Source organism: Ovis aries, chromosome 5 (assembly GCF_016772045.2).
Source record: "Ovis aries strain OAR_USU_Benz2616 breed Rambouillet chromosome 5, ARS-UI_Ramb_v3.0, whole genome shotgun sequence".
Classification (NCBI taxonomy): domain Eukaryota; kingdom Metazoa; phylum Chordata; class Mammalia; order Artiodactyla; family Bovidae; genus Ovis; species Ovis aries.
In genome coordinates, this window is record NC_056058.1 from 27,071,636 (window position 1) to 27,087,873 (window position 16,238).

Here is a 16,238-nt window from a genome sequence, read left to right on the forward strand (position 1 = left end):
AAGCTTAGGTGTGTCTCATGAGAATGCCAATGGGAACAATGGCCCCGGCCAGTTCCTCATTCTATAAAATACCCATCCCCGCTGGCCAGTACATCAATCTAACAGGCCTCAAGGAGAAACTCTGGTATGTGGTTTTCAGAAAATGAAAGAGGACCGCTTCAAGGAAACAGAAATCCAAAAAACTCTGTCACTAACTGTTGGTTTTCTGACAAGGAAGATTTATGAGTAATCTTATTTCATAAAAATTATAAAGCATCTGAACTAAAAATAGGTACCTGACCCAAACTAGAAGATGAAGAGATGATTTTGTCATTCAAGAATGCATTTGCTTTCATGTTCTACTACTGTAGACTTTGTATAAATTTGCACATACTAATTTTCTTGGTATGAAGGTCAAGGTTGTCCTTAACATAGAAGGTCCTACTTATGGCACAATTTCCAAATTTATCTTGAAGAAGGATAATTGTCCTGTAATAATTCTAAACCCATACTCATGGGTAGAGTCATTTCAAGCAAATGCTGATACATTTTGGAACTCTTCCCAATAAGCTTTGAGGTTTTGACATCATTTATTATCATTCTGTGGCTACATTAACTACTATTTTAAGGGCAGCCACAAAGATTGACCATGTGCAACTGGAAATCTTAAAACTCTTAAGTTTATTTAAAGTGTAATTACCACATGTTTTGAATTAAACTTTGTACTACTTTGCCCAGATTTCTTTAAATAAACTTATCCTTGGACAGACAAGTACAGTATGCTAATATAATATATAGGACAATCTAAGTCTGTAAGTTTAACTGCTTAGTTTTACATCCTTGCATTTAGTTGCATCTTGAAAATTTCTCAGGAAATCAAAGGCTTGTCTCTGTTCCTATCAGCAGTACTGGAGATGTTTTAAGTTTTCTCTTGATCCTGGGATTTTGATTCCCCAAATCTCACCTCATTCCCTAATCCAAAAACATGCATCTTTCTGTACTTTATTTTATCATTGTACTTGCATTATATATTTTCTTGATAAATTAATATTCAGTGTTTCGTTATTATGACCATATACATATGTAAGTAGGTAAATATAGAGTTCATTGCATATATGGTCATATTATGCTATATTTAATATATATGAAACCCTTTTTATTTTCCCTGAAATTAATGATCCCAGTGTCTTAAGACTGGTATGCACTCTGCACCTCATTCTTTGCTGTCTTCCATATGGCCACTTTACACAATTATATTATCCACCTGACCCAGAAGGAATTGTTTTCTGTGATCCTATAATCCAAACTAGTACTTTCTGAAAGAATTCTAAGACTCCTTTTACTCTAACACTCAGGTCATGTATTAAGTTCCTTTTTTTTTTTTCCCCTTGCAGAAATTCCCTCCTCCAATCCTCTAGCCTTTTCTGATGTGTACTGGTTGTTTTCTAGATCCACTGTACAACTGTTGTCTTGGAACTTCTGCGCTAGGAAATGGTAGATTACCAAAGTCCTCAATATCCTTTACCCATATCTGAATCCCCACCCCTTACAATGTGTCTTTGCAGCTTCCCTCAGTGGAATTAATTTCCCTGCCTTTGAGACTTGACTGGCTTTGTGACTGACTTCAGCCAATAGAATGCACCGGAAGTGATGATGTGCCTCTTCCTCCTAGGTTCATTTCCTCTTTCGCTCTTGGAACCCTGCTGCCCCTGTGAGAACAATCCCAGTCTAGCTGGAGGATGAACATTTATGTGAAACCAAGATGATCTACTCCACTGAGGCTGTCCTAGAATAGGTAAACCCTAATTGATCCAGAATTAGATTGCCAATTAGAAGAATTATGCATCTCAGCCTAGTTCAACTGGCCAAACTACAGAATCTCTAGCTAAATAAATAGTTGCTATTTTAAGCCACTAAGTTTTAGAGTAGTTATGCAAAATCTGTTACAGTGGTTTCCAAGAGAAGGTGCTAGATGAATCTGTGGGAGGAGTAAAGACAGCATGTTGAGGATGTAGTGATGGTGTTGGTCCTCCCTAGGCACTACAAGCTGGGGATTTGATGTGGATTTGAAGTATCAGCAGCAACTTTGGTTCTAGAATATGTTGAATGTACTTAAAAAAGTTGTAAAGATAATTCACACAGTATAAAATTCACACTTTTAAAGTATACAATCTAGTGGATTTTAGTGTATCCACAAATTTATGCAACTATCGCCACTCTCTAATTCCAGGCAGTTTCATCACCCCTAAAAGAAGCCCCACAACCAGCAGCAGTCACGCTTCATTCCTCTCTCCCCCTGCCGCAGCACCCATTCATCTATCCCTGCTCTATGGACTTGCCTATTCTGGACATTTCATATAAATGGAAACATACGACATGTGGCCTTCTATGCTTGGGTTCTTTCAATTAGTGGATAATTTTAGCCCTTATGTTTAGATCTTTGATCCATTTAGAGTTAACTTCTGCACATAGTGTGTGGTAGGGGGTCCTCTTTTATTCTTTGCAAGTGGATATCCAGTTGTGAGTATATTTCCAGCCGAATGTATTCAGTGTGGGGCCAAAATTCTTACCTAAACAATTCTGATACAGGAGGCAAAGGCAGCAGCACAGGCTCAGAAACACTTTCTCCTGAAATTGTGTGAAGTCTGTGTTACTAGACAGACTTCCCCCTTGGGCAGCACGCAGGTTCCAGGAATGCAAAAGACAAAAAGGCAAGTGAAACTGACATAGTTTAGTACCCTGGATGGAAAAAATAGGCACCGTAAATAATTCCTTATGATTGGGTTCCCAGTATTTCACATTTCTAATCTTTGTAAGTAGGCAGCAATATCTGGCATGCACTTTGAGAAATGAGATGGTGAATTTAGAGAGACCACCACAGAAATGGTGAATGACTAGTGTCAATAGTAACATTTGCTGGGAGATTTCACCCGACCAATTTTTCATTCATAGTTCGTGGATTCTGGATAATAGACATCAACTGATTGCATGTGAAGATGCTACACCAATATTTTTCCCATCTACTTTACTCCCCTCAGACATCATTGAATTTTTGTTATATGGTCTTTAGCAACTCTTAGAATGGATTCTCAGAGTATATTACTGACTGCAGGAATCGTTGATAGAGGCTGGGGATCATCTGGTTTCCCTAGTTTGGTGTTTTTGGAGCCAGGGCTGTAATAATCTTGTGTGTCATATGAAGTCTTCAGCATCTTAGAAACGGGATTGCGATTATTGTGATCAGCCATGAGAAATACATATTTTATTTTTGTTCTGGCACAGAACTCTTAAAACTCTTGGATTTTTCCCAAGAGATGAGAAAGATAAAGTTGTCTTTTGTTATGTCAATGAGAGGAAAAGTACCTAAGAATGGGTGTTTCTTGCCAGTCGAGTTAACCACATGATTAGAGAAATGGGACCCTTAGTTCCACTCCCTCACTCCCCAAAATCTGGAGCTTGAGTTCAGCTATCAATGGTTGATGACTTACTTACTCAATCATCCCTATGTAATGAAGCCTCCAGAAAAACCCAAGAGGATAGGGTTCAGAGAGTTTCCTGGTTGGTGAGCAAATAGATTTGAGGAGAGTGGTGCCCCAGAAGGGCATGGGAACTCCTAATCCTTTTCTCTAGCTTGTCCTATGCATCTCTCCCATCTGGCTTTCTGAGTTACATCCTTTAATATCCTTTGTAGTAAACCAGTAAGCTACTGAGTAAACAGGTTTCCTGAGTTTTGTAAGCTGCTCTAACAAATTTATCAAATCCAAGAAGGGAGTCATAGGAACCTCTGATACATAGCCAGCCTGTCAAAGCCATAGGTAACAACCTGGACTTGCAATTGGCATCTGAAGTTAGGACAGTCTTGGGAGACTTTGTCCTTTACCTGTGGAGTCTAATACTATCTCCTGGTAAGTGTCAGAATTGGATTGAATGATAGGACTCCCAGCTGGTGTCTGAGAATTATGTGATGGGATAGAAAACCTACACACATCAGAATCAGGCTCAGCAGCTGGAGGTGCACACAGAGGATTGGCATGGAACTAAATGCTGCTTTGATGTCAGGAAGGAATCACATCCATCCTAAGGACAGACAACACAGGACAGGGCTGCTGAAGGAACAATAATTTTCTGAGGCATTAAGAACTCCTTTACCTGACAGATGAAAGGATACTAAATTGGGCTTCCCTGGTGGCTAGGGAAGGTGTATTTTGAACTGTTAAAAATTTCAGACTGGATCATTAACTCACTTGATCAAGAAAAACTGATTTTTAACTTGATTGCCTTTGGACTTCAACTCGCAACAACTTTTACTCACAAAGCCAAGATAATTTGATTTGGATTTTAAAATGCAATGCTTTTGAATTGTAATATGATAATGGGAGAGTGTGTATATTAAAATCTGAGCCATCTCTACATTGTTGACATTTTATTATTAGAGTATCTTTCTGCAGTTTTTTATTGAATATTTTCATGTTGTCACTTAATCTCATTACCGACTCTCTCATATGTTATGTCAGACAGTGTGCCTGGACATTATTTAGGGCAAAAAATAAAACAGTGAATGGGTTTTCAGTTTTGGCTGCAATAGAAATTTGAAATTAATTTACTCATTGCATCCTTCAAACTCATTTTTAGAGCTTTCCAGGTAGAAAATCAATATCGATTCCCAGTGGTCTCAGGAGGATGCCTAAAGAGAATGTTGTGGGGATGACTTCATGAAGCACTCTTCTGATGCATGTATGTGTGTTAAGTCGTGTTCACTCTTTGTGACCCTGTGGACTGCAGCATCCCAGGCTCCTAAGTCTAAGGGATTTCCCAGGCAAGAATACTGGAGTGGGTTGCTGTTTCCTCCTTCAGGGGACCTTCCCGAACCAGCGATCGAACCCATGTCTCTTGCATCTTCTGCACCGGCAGGTGGATTCTTTACCACGGACCCACTTGGGAAGCCCACTCTTCTGATAGACACCTGTCTTCACCCCAGAATAATAGCCAGCTGCCCCCCATCCCCAACTGACTACATACTTCATGATTAAGCCCAATATGTTAAGGCAGGGGGAGGGGAACAAAGGGAATTTTTTTGAGCAATATTTCTCTTCCAGATGTTTTTCTCCATGTGGGGAGATCTCATGTAGTATAATTCTTGTCCCTTTTCTCCCCTTTACCTGATTCCACAGGGGAGGACCCAGGCTTCTCACTGCAGGGTGCTTGGTCTTTCAAAAGCAATATCTAGAAAGTAAGCGTTCTAAGCACCTCAGGCAGAAGCTGTCTGCTTGTGATAAAGTAGCTTCAGTGGCACCAGAATGTTATGTCTGTAGTATTCAATTCATTAAATAAGTCAGTAAAGCCAGTTTGGTTTCCAGGGGAGGGGTATTAGACTGTACCTTTTGATGTGAGAGACAGTAGGCTTATCTGCAAGGTAGGATTGATGGTAGCCTTCTCCAGCGATTATCTACTATACCCTGTATCTTTCCCCCTCCCTTCACTTTCAATCTGTTTATGCTCGTAATTAAAATATGTTTCTTAGAAGCAGCATGATGTTGCTCTTGATTTATTTTAATCCAAACTAATCATTTCTACCACTTAATATACATGTTTAGTTCATTTACACATAATATCGTTATTGGTATAGCTGCGTGGAAGTCTCCCATGTTATTGTTTTATATTTAACCCATGTGTTCCTCTACTTTTTCCTCCTCTCTGGAGCAAATTGCACTTGTTTTAGTATCCCATTTCCGTTTATGTATTATCTTCATAATTCTTTGTGTTAAATTTGCTGTTAGTAATTGCTTTGGAGTGTACAATATGAATTATTTAATTGTCATCTCCTTTAATGAACAGCATAAGTACCTTGAATAGAACAATTCCCTTTATATCTTTCCACACCTTGTATTCTTATCATTTTATACTTTACCACTATATATATTATAAATACCATAATCAATGTTTCTGTTTTGGTTTTAATAAAAAGTTTGTTAGAGAAAAACATGTTTCTGTGTAAATAGAATCTATAATATCCCATTAGGAAATCATACGTGTGTGTATAATACATATTATGTTATATAAAACAAATATGTATGTGAGTGTATACATACAAATCTATGACAGATAGATGGATAGATAGATGGATAGAAATAGACTCCATCTCAAGGGGCATCTCTCGCAAATGTCCTCTCCTTCTGTTTAGGTCACTGCTCCCAAGCACTGAGAGAAGACCCATGGAAGAGACCTGGTGAGTGATCGGAGACTTGCCTTGTGGCTTGCTGAAGCTTCTTTGAATCGTAATCAATCATGCTTCCCACAGGAGACTATTAAAAGGTCATTAGAATTTTGACTGCTAAGTCTATGGATGGATTTCTTCTCCTGCTGAAGTTGTGCCAGGTATGAGACCGGTGCTCAGTCCTTTTTCTCCTGGAAAGCATTCCTCACTCTCTGGGGTGCAGTTCACTTGAGTTTCTTTGTGTCCTCTTCTGATGGGTTTCAAAGTATGATTCTGCAGCTTTTCCAGCCTTCTGTTGTTGTTTAGTTTTTGCTCCTTTCTACATATAAATTAGAGCAGAATTTTCCAAATTCCTTAGAATTAAGAGAATTCACATTTAGGGTCCCTTCAACCTCAAAGGAATTTGTCAAATTCATGTTTACCACTCCAGTTTCAGCTTAAATATCATTTCTTTAGGAGAGATTTCTTCTAACAATCCTTTTATTTCTCTTCTAATTGTAAATCATTTTCTTTGTGAGATTCTCAGTAGTTGTCATAGTGATAGGACTAATACTCTGTGATTAATGTGGCTATTGTAACCGAAAATACGAACAGATAGGGGGAAGAGAGGATTTTCTGGACAGTGGTTGTGTTTTTGTCAGTCTTGCCCTCTCTTTGTTGTCTTTAACTATCAGTGGCCCCCATTCCTTTGGACAAATGCTTCTCACATGTTCTCTAGAGACTTAAGGACGGTTATTGTACAGCACCTCCTAGTTATACCTCGTTCCTGTTCTAGGCAGGTAAGTGATGGAGGCTGAGCCAACCACAGAACCCTACTAAGTACCAACATCAGTATTATTCAGTATTGCAAGGCACACAATACTGCACATACAAGGTTGCAAGGCACAGTCTCCCAACTTAAGCTTAGTCAATACGGGCAATTCATGTATTTATGTCGCTGAAAAGTACAAGAAGTTTGTTTCAAAAGTTGGATCACAAGCATTTTTTTTTCAACATGTGGATTTCATTTAATAATGAAAATAAAGTATGTTAATATTCTACTTTGTATTATTTTAGACGTGACATTATTTAATAGGTTCTTATCAGCATGATAGGTCAATGGACTTGGTTTCATTACTAATTCTTTAACAACTGGTCAGATATTCTGCAGTTTTACAATAAACTACTGTATACCTGCTTGGGGGGGATAGTACCTTACATCCTAAATGGAAAATACCAGTAACACTGCAGCTCATTAAAAAAAAAAAAAAAGATTATTATGGAGAAAGCACATCTATGGCAATAATAATTTCCTTTTTAATTTCAAATGGTCTGCTTTTAGGGATTCAGCATCAACATCAATATAATGCAACCTGTAGTAGGATCCATCTACCTGCCTTTCTTTCACCCTTCTTAAACGTCTCTGTTTTCTCACCCTTGTTAAACTTCTCTGTTTTCTCTCCTTTATTTCTCTCTTGCTTTCTTCTCATCCACATCTTCCTTCATCTCCATTCCTCTTTATGACATATACCCCCATTTCACTTTTGTTAGAATGCATATGAGAGAGACAATAAAACTTAATAAGATGGCCATTTACTAAGACAGTTTGGGCCGATGAAGAATCTCTGCAATGTTATTTTCTGAAAGTGGGCTAGTTTCTCTTAGAGTCATTTAGGGAAGAGAATTTCCCAAAATGAGGATCTGGCTAAGCCTGACAGGCTCTGGGGCAGGGTTACCACCTCTCCAGGGCTCTCTAGTTGGTGGGTTGTGATAATAAAACCAGCTCTGAGTACAGGAGATTTTAATTTGATGAGTGGTCTGAACATCTACTTAGTGGTTATAAAATATTTGCTGCTGAAAGCCACAGAGCATTGATAAACAGATCCTGGACAGCTGAGTTATTGCAATCTACTTAACATGAGGAGAACAAATTATGAGTCAAATGGTCCTGTTTAATAACCCTACTCAGGGCAGAGGGCTGTTCAAGGCTGGTATTAACCCTGCCTGTACCACGTCTGACCGAGATCCCGGCAAGGGCTGTGCAGGATGGAAGGGATTCAGGTGGGTTTGCCATTAGGTCCTAAGGTACGCAGAGAGGAAATTTTAAAAGGCCCATCTGGTAAAGGAAATAAACAATTTGTAAAACTGCTGTATGATATTGAATACACTACCTAGACCCCCCTCTGTGGTTTACATTTCTTCTTCCTTATATTACACATGTTTAGGCTTATTAAATCTTGGCTTTGGCATAATCCTGTATGCTTTTTATGCTGTTGGGGGAAGGGAAGGAATATTTGTCTGTTCTCCATTAGTCAGTTGAACTTAGGTCAGTCATCTTTGCCCAAGTGCTGTAAATACTGTCGTTGAAATCTAACTCCTTTTCTGTATTTCCAGGATTAGGCTTTTCCTTAACGTGGCCAGAAAGGGATGGCTTCACATTGCTCATGAGAAACAGACTTGGAATGTGTTTCTTGTGAATGTTATTTTTAAAAAGGAAATGAATTTAAAATAGCATTTGTTTCTCAACTGGCTCCCAAGCAAGCTTTCGGGGGTATGTATGGAACGTACATACGTATGGAGGGTGAGTGAAAGGAGTGCTGAGAGTGGGCAGTGAGCAAGCTAGTATCATTTCCCATGGCCGGAACATTGTTCTGAGGATTTCGCTTAATCAGGGCTACGAGGTGGTGTTTTAGCCTTACCCAGATTGAGGTGTCACACCTCTGTCCTGCGTCTCGACCTCATTCACTAGCAGTCTGTACTCCTCCAGCAGAAAACACATACGCACAAGTCTGGGCTTCTCAGGCAGCTCAGATGGCCAAGAATCCGCCTGGAATGTGGGAGACCTGGGTTCAGTCCCTGGATTGAGAAGATCCTCTGGAGGAAGGCATGGAACCCACTCCAATATTCTTGCCTGGAGAATCCCCTTGGACAGAGGAGTCTGGTGGGCTACAGTCCATGGGATCGCAAAGAGTTGGACACGACAGAGCGACTGTCACTCCCTCACTCACCCACATGCATGCACACACACGCATTCTAGGCTTGAGTTCTGACTGCTCCAAAGCTTTTTACTCCTATAAGTCATTTTCCTTCTTTCCTTGACCCGCAAGGCGGAATTCACTGCTGGAAATCTACCTGCAGAATCCAGATGTTCTGCAGACAAAGAATTAGAAGTAAAAGGTATGCAAAGTATATGTTTAAAGAAAGTACACAAAACCAAATTTAGCCACACAGTATTGTTGTCTCTATTGGCATACTCCCAATAATTCCAAATTGGTTTGCCTGAGTCAGGAATTTTCTTAAATGACATGCTCTGTGCTAGGAAGGCTTTTAAGGCCTCTTCACCTTAGAGTGCAAACCTAGAAAGCAAAGTCTCAATTTGGCATGCCACTTAAACCATGATTAGTGGAGTGTATCAGCAGGCTAGAAATAGCTGCATCTGCGAACCTCATGTTCTCCAGCTCTTGACTGTCTGCCAAGCCCCAAATCAATCCCAAAGAATGAAAAATAATATGATAATGAGAAAATTGACTTTTCAAGCCAAAACCCAGGAAAGGACCTTAGTTTTTGTATGCTGACTTCAGGCCACATAAAGCAAGGAGCGGTGACTCTGTCCTGTCTTTAGGACAGTTTTCTGTGTGACTATACATAGACCCTTCCTTCTCTTTAGGTCTTGGTTTCTTTTTGAGTAAACTGGGGACAATTTTGCTGACTTCCTCCTTTGGAATATAATGCATTCTTATATCTAAATACCTGGTTCTGGGATGTGTTGAGGGGGAAGGTTTTTGCCAGATACTGAGCTGAATTCCTCTTCTGAGTTAGTATAAGACAGACCTGATGTTGGGTTTTTTTCCCCCCATTAAAATATGTCCTGTGCCTTTCCTGTGACAAGCTGCTGCAAAATGTTTCAAGAGATCGCTTCTGTTTTGAGGCTATACTTCCTTTGCTCTGAATCTGAGCTGGGTGGGGAGTGGGCCCACTTTTAACTTCACCCTGTAGAGCCGGGTGGGCGTTTACTGCCCCTGTTTGTTATGGAGAAGTAGCCATATATCAGCGCTCAATTTCCATTTTCTCCCTATTGATGGAATTGCTGGAGGAAAACAGCTTGTCTCTCAAGCTCTTGGCGCCCTGCGAGCTGAAAGCCGCATACAATAAAAGTTGTTTTGACAGAGAGCTGACCAAACAGGACAATGGGCGGAGGGAGGGTGAGGAAAGCGAGGGGGAGAGAGGGGACGCGCTTGTCTGTTTTGAACTGAGGCATGCTATCTTTTTTTCTTTGTTAAATTACTTTTTCATATGAAGGACACAAAGGGAGTGGCCCCTACTGGCAGCCAGAAGGCAGAAAACAAACCCTTTGAAATTTCTAATTTGTTTATAGATGGTCCTCCAGGAGTCGGCTGGAAAATAACTTTGTCTGCCAGAGACAGGGAACAGCTACCCGAGGGTGTTGTGGTGAAAAAAAGGACTCTCGAGTTTTGGTCCTTGAATGTCTTACTGTTCAGCACTCCGCAGTTGTTCTGAAATAACTCATCTGGCAGAGAAAGAGAATGAGAGAAAAATCCCTCTGCTACTCTCTGGCCTGAGTTTCTAGGAAGCTTACTTTCTTCTTCTTCTCTCTCTCTCTCTCTCTTTTTTTTTTTAAGTGTATTTTTGCCTTTTTTTTTTTAATTTTTTTTAAATTTTAAAATATTTAATTCTTACATGCGTTCCCAAACATGAACCCCCCTGCCACCTCCCTCCCCATAACATCTCTCTGGGTCATCCCCTGCACCAGCCCCAAGCATGCTGTATCCTGCGTCAGACATAGACTGGCGATCTTTTTTTTTTTTTTTTTTTTTTTAAGGTTTTTGATTTGGCTTTACACTGTGTGTCAGTTCATTGTGGAGTGACACCAAGGTCTGGGAAATCTTGTTGGCTAACATGTCTTCTCCTCTTGGACTGTTTTTCCCCTGTGATATGCTAACAATCAAACTCTTTTTCTAGATGACACCACAGAGTTTATCTCTCATAGGCAAACCTAATCTGAGGGTGTTTCTGAATGTGGGCGAGACATAGATTTGGAGACAGGGATCTCTGTTCTCCAACATAAGAGGATTTCTAGACTTTTCCTCCTTCCTGTTGTTTGTGCTGTGGGGCTTAGGATCACCTTTCCTGCATTTGTGTTTATGTTGTGGAGATACCCTCACACCTGGCAGAAAGGAGTGGCAGTGTTTCCACAGAGACTTAGATCACTGGCTGGGAAGCCTCCAACAGTCCTTTCATTGTATAGATTAGGATATCAAGACCCAGTGACTTGATGAAGGAGGCAGAGCTGTTTAGGACAGAACTATGGTCTAATTGTTAACCTACAGCTGCTTCCCCTATTTCTCCCATTCTCACGGCTTTGGTGATGGAAATAATTTTAGGAAATATGTCAAGTTTAAGTGAATCTCTCTAAATCTATAGATTTGACTCCTCCCTCTAAGCCCGGAAGAGGGTTAGCTATTTGTCATCTGAAGCTGAGCAAGTAAATTAGGTCGGTTGGTCCAATTACCTGCTTCTTTTTTTGCCTCTCTCTGGGGTGGTGAAAACTACTAAAATCACAGAACCAGAAAGACTGGTACAACTTTAAGATCTACAACTTCTCCCGGGCTCTCAGTGTTTCCTGATTATCCTCTGCTTGCCTAATTTTTTCAAGCCTCCATTCTCCTTCAGCTTCCTGACCATCCCCCCAGTCTTCTGCTTATTCTCATTCATTGAGCACACTCTGTATTTTACAGTGGAAGTGGAAGCTGTTAACCGTCTCCTTCAAACTCCTATCTCTAACCCCCCACCACTTACATCTCTACCTATCTTGCTCTCCTTCATCTACCTGTGATTCACGTCTCCTCTCCCAAGCAACTCCCAAATGATTCATGCCTCTTCTCCCAAATCTGCCCTCTTTACTGGTTCTTTGTTCTTGTCCCTTGTGCTTTTTTCAGGGAGCTCAGTCTAGTCATTGTGCTCTTCCCTGTATGTTTAGCATGACTCTGTTTTGTGGTTCTTTCCAATTTGTGCTTAAGCCACTTCCTCTGACTCCCTATCTTCTTTGGCTCCTGACTTATCTTTCTCTTTTTCTTCACAGCAAATCTTCCTGAAATAAGAAGTCTATGCTACTGCTTCCTTTAAAAAAAATTTTTTTTTTACCTCCCACTCATTCTTCAGCCTAAAGTATCTATGTTTTACTTCTGCTATACTTCTGAATCTACTCTTGTAGGTCCCAAGAGATAGCTTGTTGCAAAATTCACTGGATATATACTTTCTAGGCATAATCATATTTAACCCATGGCCAGCATTTGTTAACCATGATATCTTTATCTTAAAAACAATTTCTTTATTGATGACAGGACATTATATACTCTTGTTTTTTTCCATAACCCTCCGGCCATTTCATTTCAGAATTCTTTGCATGCTCATTTCCTTCTGCCCAGGTTTTTACTCTTGGCATTGGTTAGAGTCTCTCCTAAATTGTATGATCCACCCATTTCATTATGTTTAACTTCTCACACATGTTCTGGCAAATTTCAGATCTTCATTTCCAACATATGTATGTTTTCTAAATTTCAGACCCAGTTATCCAAATGCCTATAAGATGTCTCACTTTGGATGTTCTACAGGCAGCTCCAGCTCAGTACAGAGCAAATCACCCTTTGTTTCAAACCTGTTCTTTCTCCCATGTTACTTATCTCAGTGAATAGTAAGAGTTCACCCAGTAGCCCAGGCCAGTAACTTGGGATTTCTCCTTGACTCTTTTACCTGGTACTTCTTATCATCCTGTGTCTCCAAGACATTCTCGCACAACCCTAAATATTTCTCAGTTCCATCCAATTTCCCACACACCTTAATCCCAACTACTGTCTCTCTTGCTTGAATTACTCCATGGACTTTTAATTGTTCTCTTAATCTTCTGTATTGTTTCCAATTCACTTTCTCTATTGCAGCAAAAGTGGTATTACTACAACAAAAGTCTATTCAAGTCATCGTCTAGTTTTTCCCTAGCTCTCCATTGCCCTAAAAGGCAGTGCCTTAACTCCTTTTTCTGTGAGTTATGTGATCTGGACTCTCCTTATCAATTCGACTTCATCTTGCCTGATTTCCCTGCATATACTCATTAAACCAGTAAACTTACTTTATTTCCTCCAACGTGCCTTGCTTTTTTCTCTCTTTTAGTCAGCAGGGATTTACTGAGCGTTTACTGCGCTCAGCTCCTTCGTTGTTTCCCCTGCTTTCACTCTTTCTCTCCTTCACCCTACTTCAAATGCAACTGACTCACTACTTATCCTGGAGTTTACCTGGGAAGTCTTTCCTGATACCCTTCGTATTAAGGCTTCCTACTATGTTTCTGTGGCTGCTTCAGTGTCTTCTGTGGCTTACTGCTTTCTCTGTAATCGCTTGTTTAATTACTGACCAGTCTTCCCCACCATTTGTGCAGGGTTAAGGGCATAGACTGGTCTCTGCATTATTCATTATTGTGTCTCTCTTGTCTAGAGTAAAGGGGAGACTTAGCAAATATTTATGGAATGAATAGGTGGGTGAATATTTTCAAAGTTTGGAAACAGAATGTGCATAATATTGCCAATAGTATCACCATTCAAGTAATAATAATAAGATAACTTGCTTCTCACTCAAGGAGTTAAGAAAAGTTTTGTTTAAAGTTCATCTTTTCATTCTGGAGGTCTTTAAAACTTTCTCAGAAAGACCTGGCATAAGGGAAAGGTGAGATGAGATCATTTGTTGACTGGGCACATTTATAAATGTCTGCAGTGGTTCCCAAGTTAGTCCCACGTTGACACAGTTCAAGGAGAGCCGTGGCAGGTGATGTCCAGCCTCCCTCAGGTGTATGAGGAACAGAAAGAATGCAAAAGGAAAAAGAAAAGCAGAAAAGGAGCACAGGTAGGGACTGATTGTAGAAGTTTTGCAAACTATATGTTTAAACTTTACAGCTTAATTTCAGAGCCTAGGGGCCAGTAGCAAGGCATGCTCTAGGGGCCATGGCAAGGTTGCTAAATGCAACGAGTTCTTATTAGTATAAAATCACGTAAAGGGGCACAAATAAAGAATGACAGAGAATAATTTTATAACAGTACAAAGTTAATGTGCATAGCAATAAAGAGCCCAGGGCTAAAAGGCAAAACTTAATATTTGCGTAAGGGATAGCATGGTCATCATTAATAAGACCAATGGTACACTGTTAATGTGATCAGAGCTAGCAAAGTAGCAAAGATTCGCACATGATTATTCTATTAGGTTATTTATAATGTGCGGCTATTATAAAAAAAAAATCCCCAGGAAATATTCACATATCAAATCTAATGGCAGATCAGATTTAATAAAAGCTATCTTGTTTATTGACTTTTATCATACATCGTAAACTGTGCTAAGACCTTATAAACATTATTGGATTTAGTCCTCATGTCAACCTTGAAGTGGATATTATGTTTCCCATTTCACATACTGACTAGTGTGTTGGGGGTGTTGGAGAATTATGACTCCACACAGCCTGTCTTCTGCAGGGCTGTGTCATCCAGCCATTCTCCTAATTGGTAAACACTTAATTCTCATACTAAGGGTATCAGTATACATTTCAAACTACCGGATTCAGGTCTTACTGAAATAAAACCATCCAGATTGTGGAAAAGTCCTTTTCTCAGTGTGACACACGTAGGGTGGAGTGATGGAGTGAATGTGAGGATGAGGGAAGAGCCTGAAAGTGAACTGCTCCCTTCCCACCCTTAGTTCATGAGTCCTCAGTGGGAGTGATGTGATGTGCTTTGATAAACCACTTATCCTAACATGTTATCTGCAATCTATATCATCATGTTAAAATTTTGGGCAATATTACTAGAAGATCCCTGCTAGTATATCTTGAATGAATAATACTGTAAGCTGACAATTAAAAAACACCTATTGAGAGAGCTGTATGTGACTCATTTGCAAATAGACACTGGAACCTTGTTTAAAGCAATATCAACTCCGGCAAGACATATAAACATACATACTGGACATATAAACAACAAAATAAAATATAAATAAGTACCATGCTGGATATTGTAGCGGGGGTTGATTAAGCAGGCATTCCTACCATCCCTTCCCCTTTATCTGGTGACAGAGTTTATCTTTCTTGTAGGAAATCCATTTTGTCCATGACCCTGAGTTTAAGTATGAGTCCAAGATGTAGGCTTAGCCAATCAGAGAGAAAATATCTCTCGTCTCATCTGGATTCATTCAGGAATGGGCACGTGACTCAGGCTCAACCAGTCCCATTCTCTTTCTCATGAATTTGAGTCTTGAAGTAAATGACACGAGGTGGGGGCGTTGTTTCTTTGTGAAGGCAACACTGCAGAGATGGCCCGTTGCTCTCTACCATCATGAGTCATGTAACTGCCCTATTTCTGTCCTCCCAGAGGCCTGATGGTCCAACTCCTCCTGCAGGTCTGTGAGACTTCGAGTTTGTCACCTAATTTCTCTTATGTAATTGTATCTTTCTTTTCCATATTTTTTGGTTGTTACTTCCTATTTTTTTGTTTGTTAACTAGAGCTTCATTTTTGCTTATGACCAGAAGACTCTGACTGGTGGAGAAATTGGTATTAGGAATGGGGTATTGCAGATAACACAAGCTAAAGGATAAAATTGGCAGAAACATGGCAGGGTGAGGACCCTGGGAATTCTCCCAGTTCTGACTGAGAAGGTGGCAATGCTCATTCAGTGACACCAAAACAGCTTCTTACAACGTCATTGCTTGTAGTTTCTTTGTACAGAAATATAGCTGCTAAACTGTAAGTCCATGGGGTTGCAAACAGTTGGACGCAACTGAGCGAGTGAATAATAAAAGACCTCTTAAAAGTAAGAGGTTTTATGGGAAAATGTGGGAAACTTGGAATTTGTTGGTTACTTAAAAAAATAATTAGATGAGTTGGTTTATTTTTATGAACGTTATTTCATATCAAATAAATGCAAATATATTGATCTTTATCACTCAGTTTTCAAGGATTAAGCAGAGTTCCCTGTCCTACATAGGAGGTCCTTGTTGACTATCTATTTAACATATAG

The 16,238-nt window shown here is 39.8% G+C and overlaps 1 long non-coding RNA gene across 1 annotated transcript in view; it reads left to right on the forward strand.

The window, feature by feature from the left end:
- The window catches only part of LOC132659814 (uncharacterized), a 234,482-nt gene extending 220,013 nt beyond the window's left edge, over window positions 1–14,469 (forward strand). Inside the window, exon 3 of the long non-coding RNA XR_009600673.1 lies at window positions 6,161–14,469. This is a non-coding gene — a long non-coding RNA (uncharacterized LOC132659814). The remainder of the gene's footprint in view (window positions 1–6,160) is intronic.
- Window positions 14,470–16,238: the final 1,769 nt, after the last annotated feature.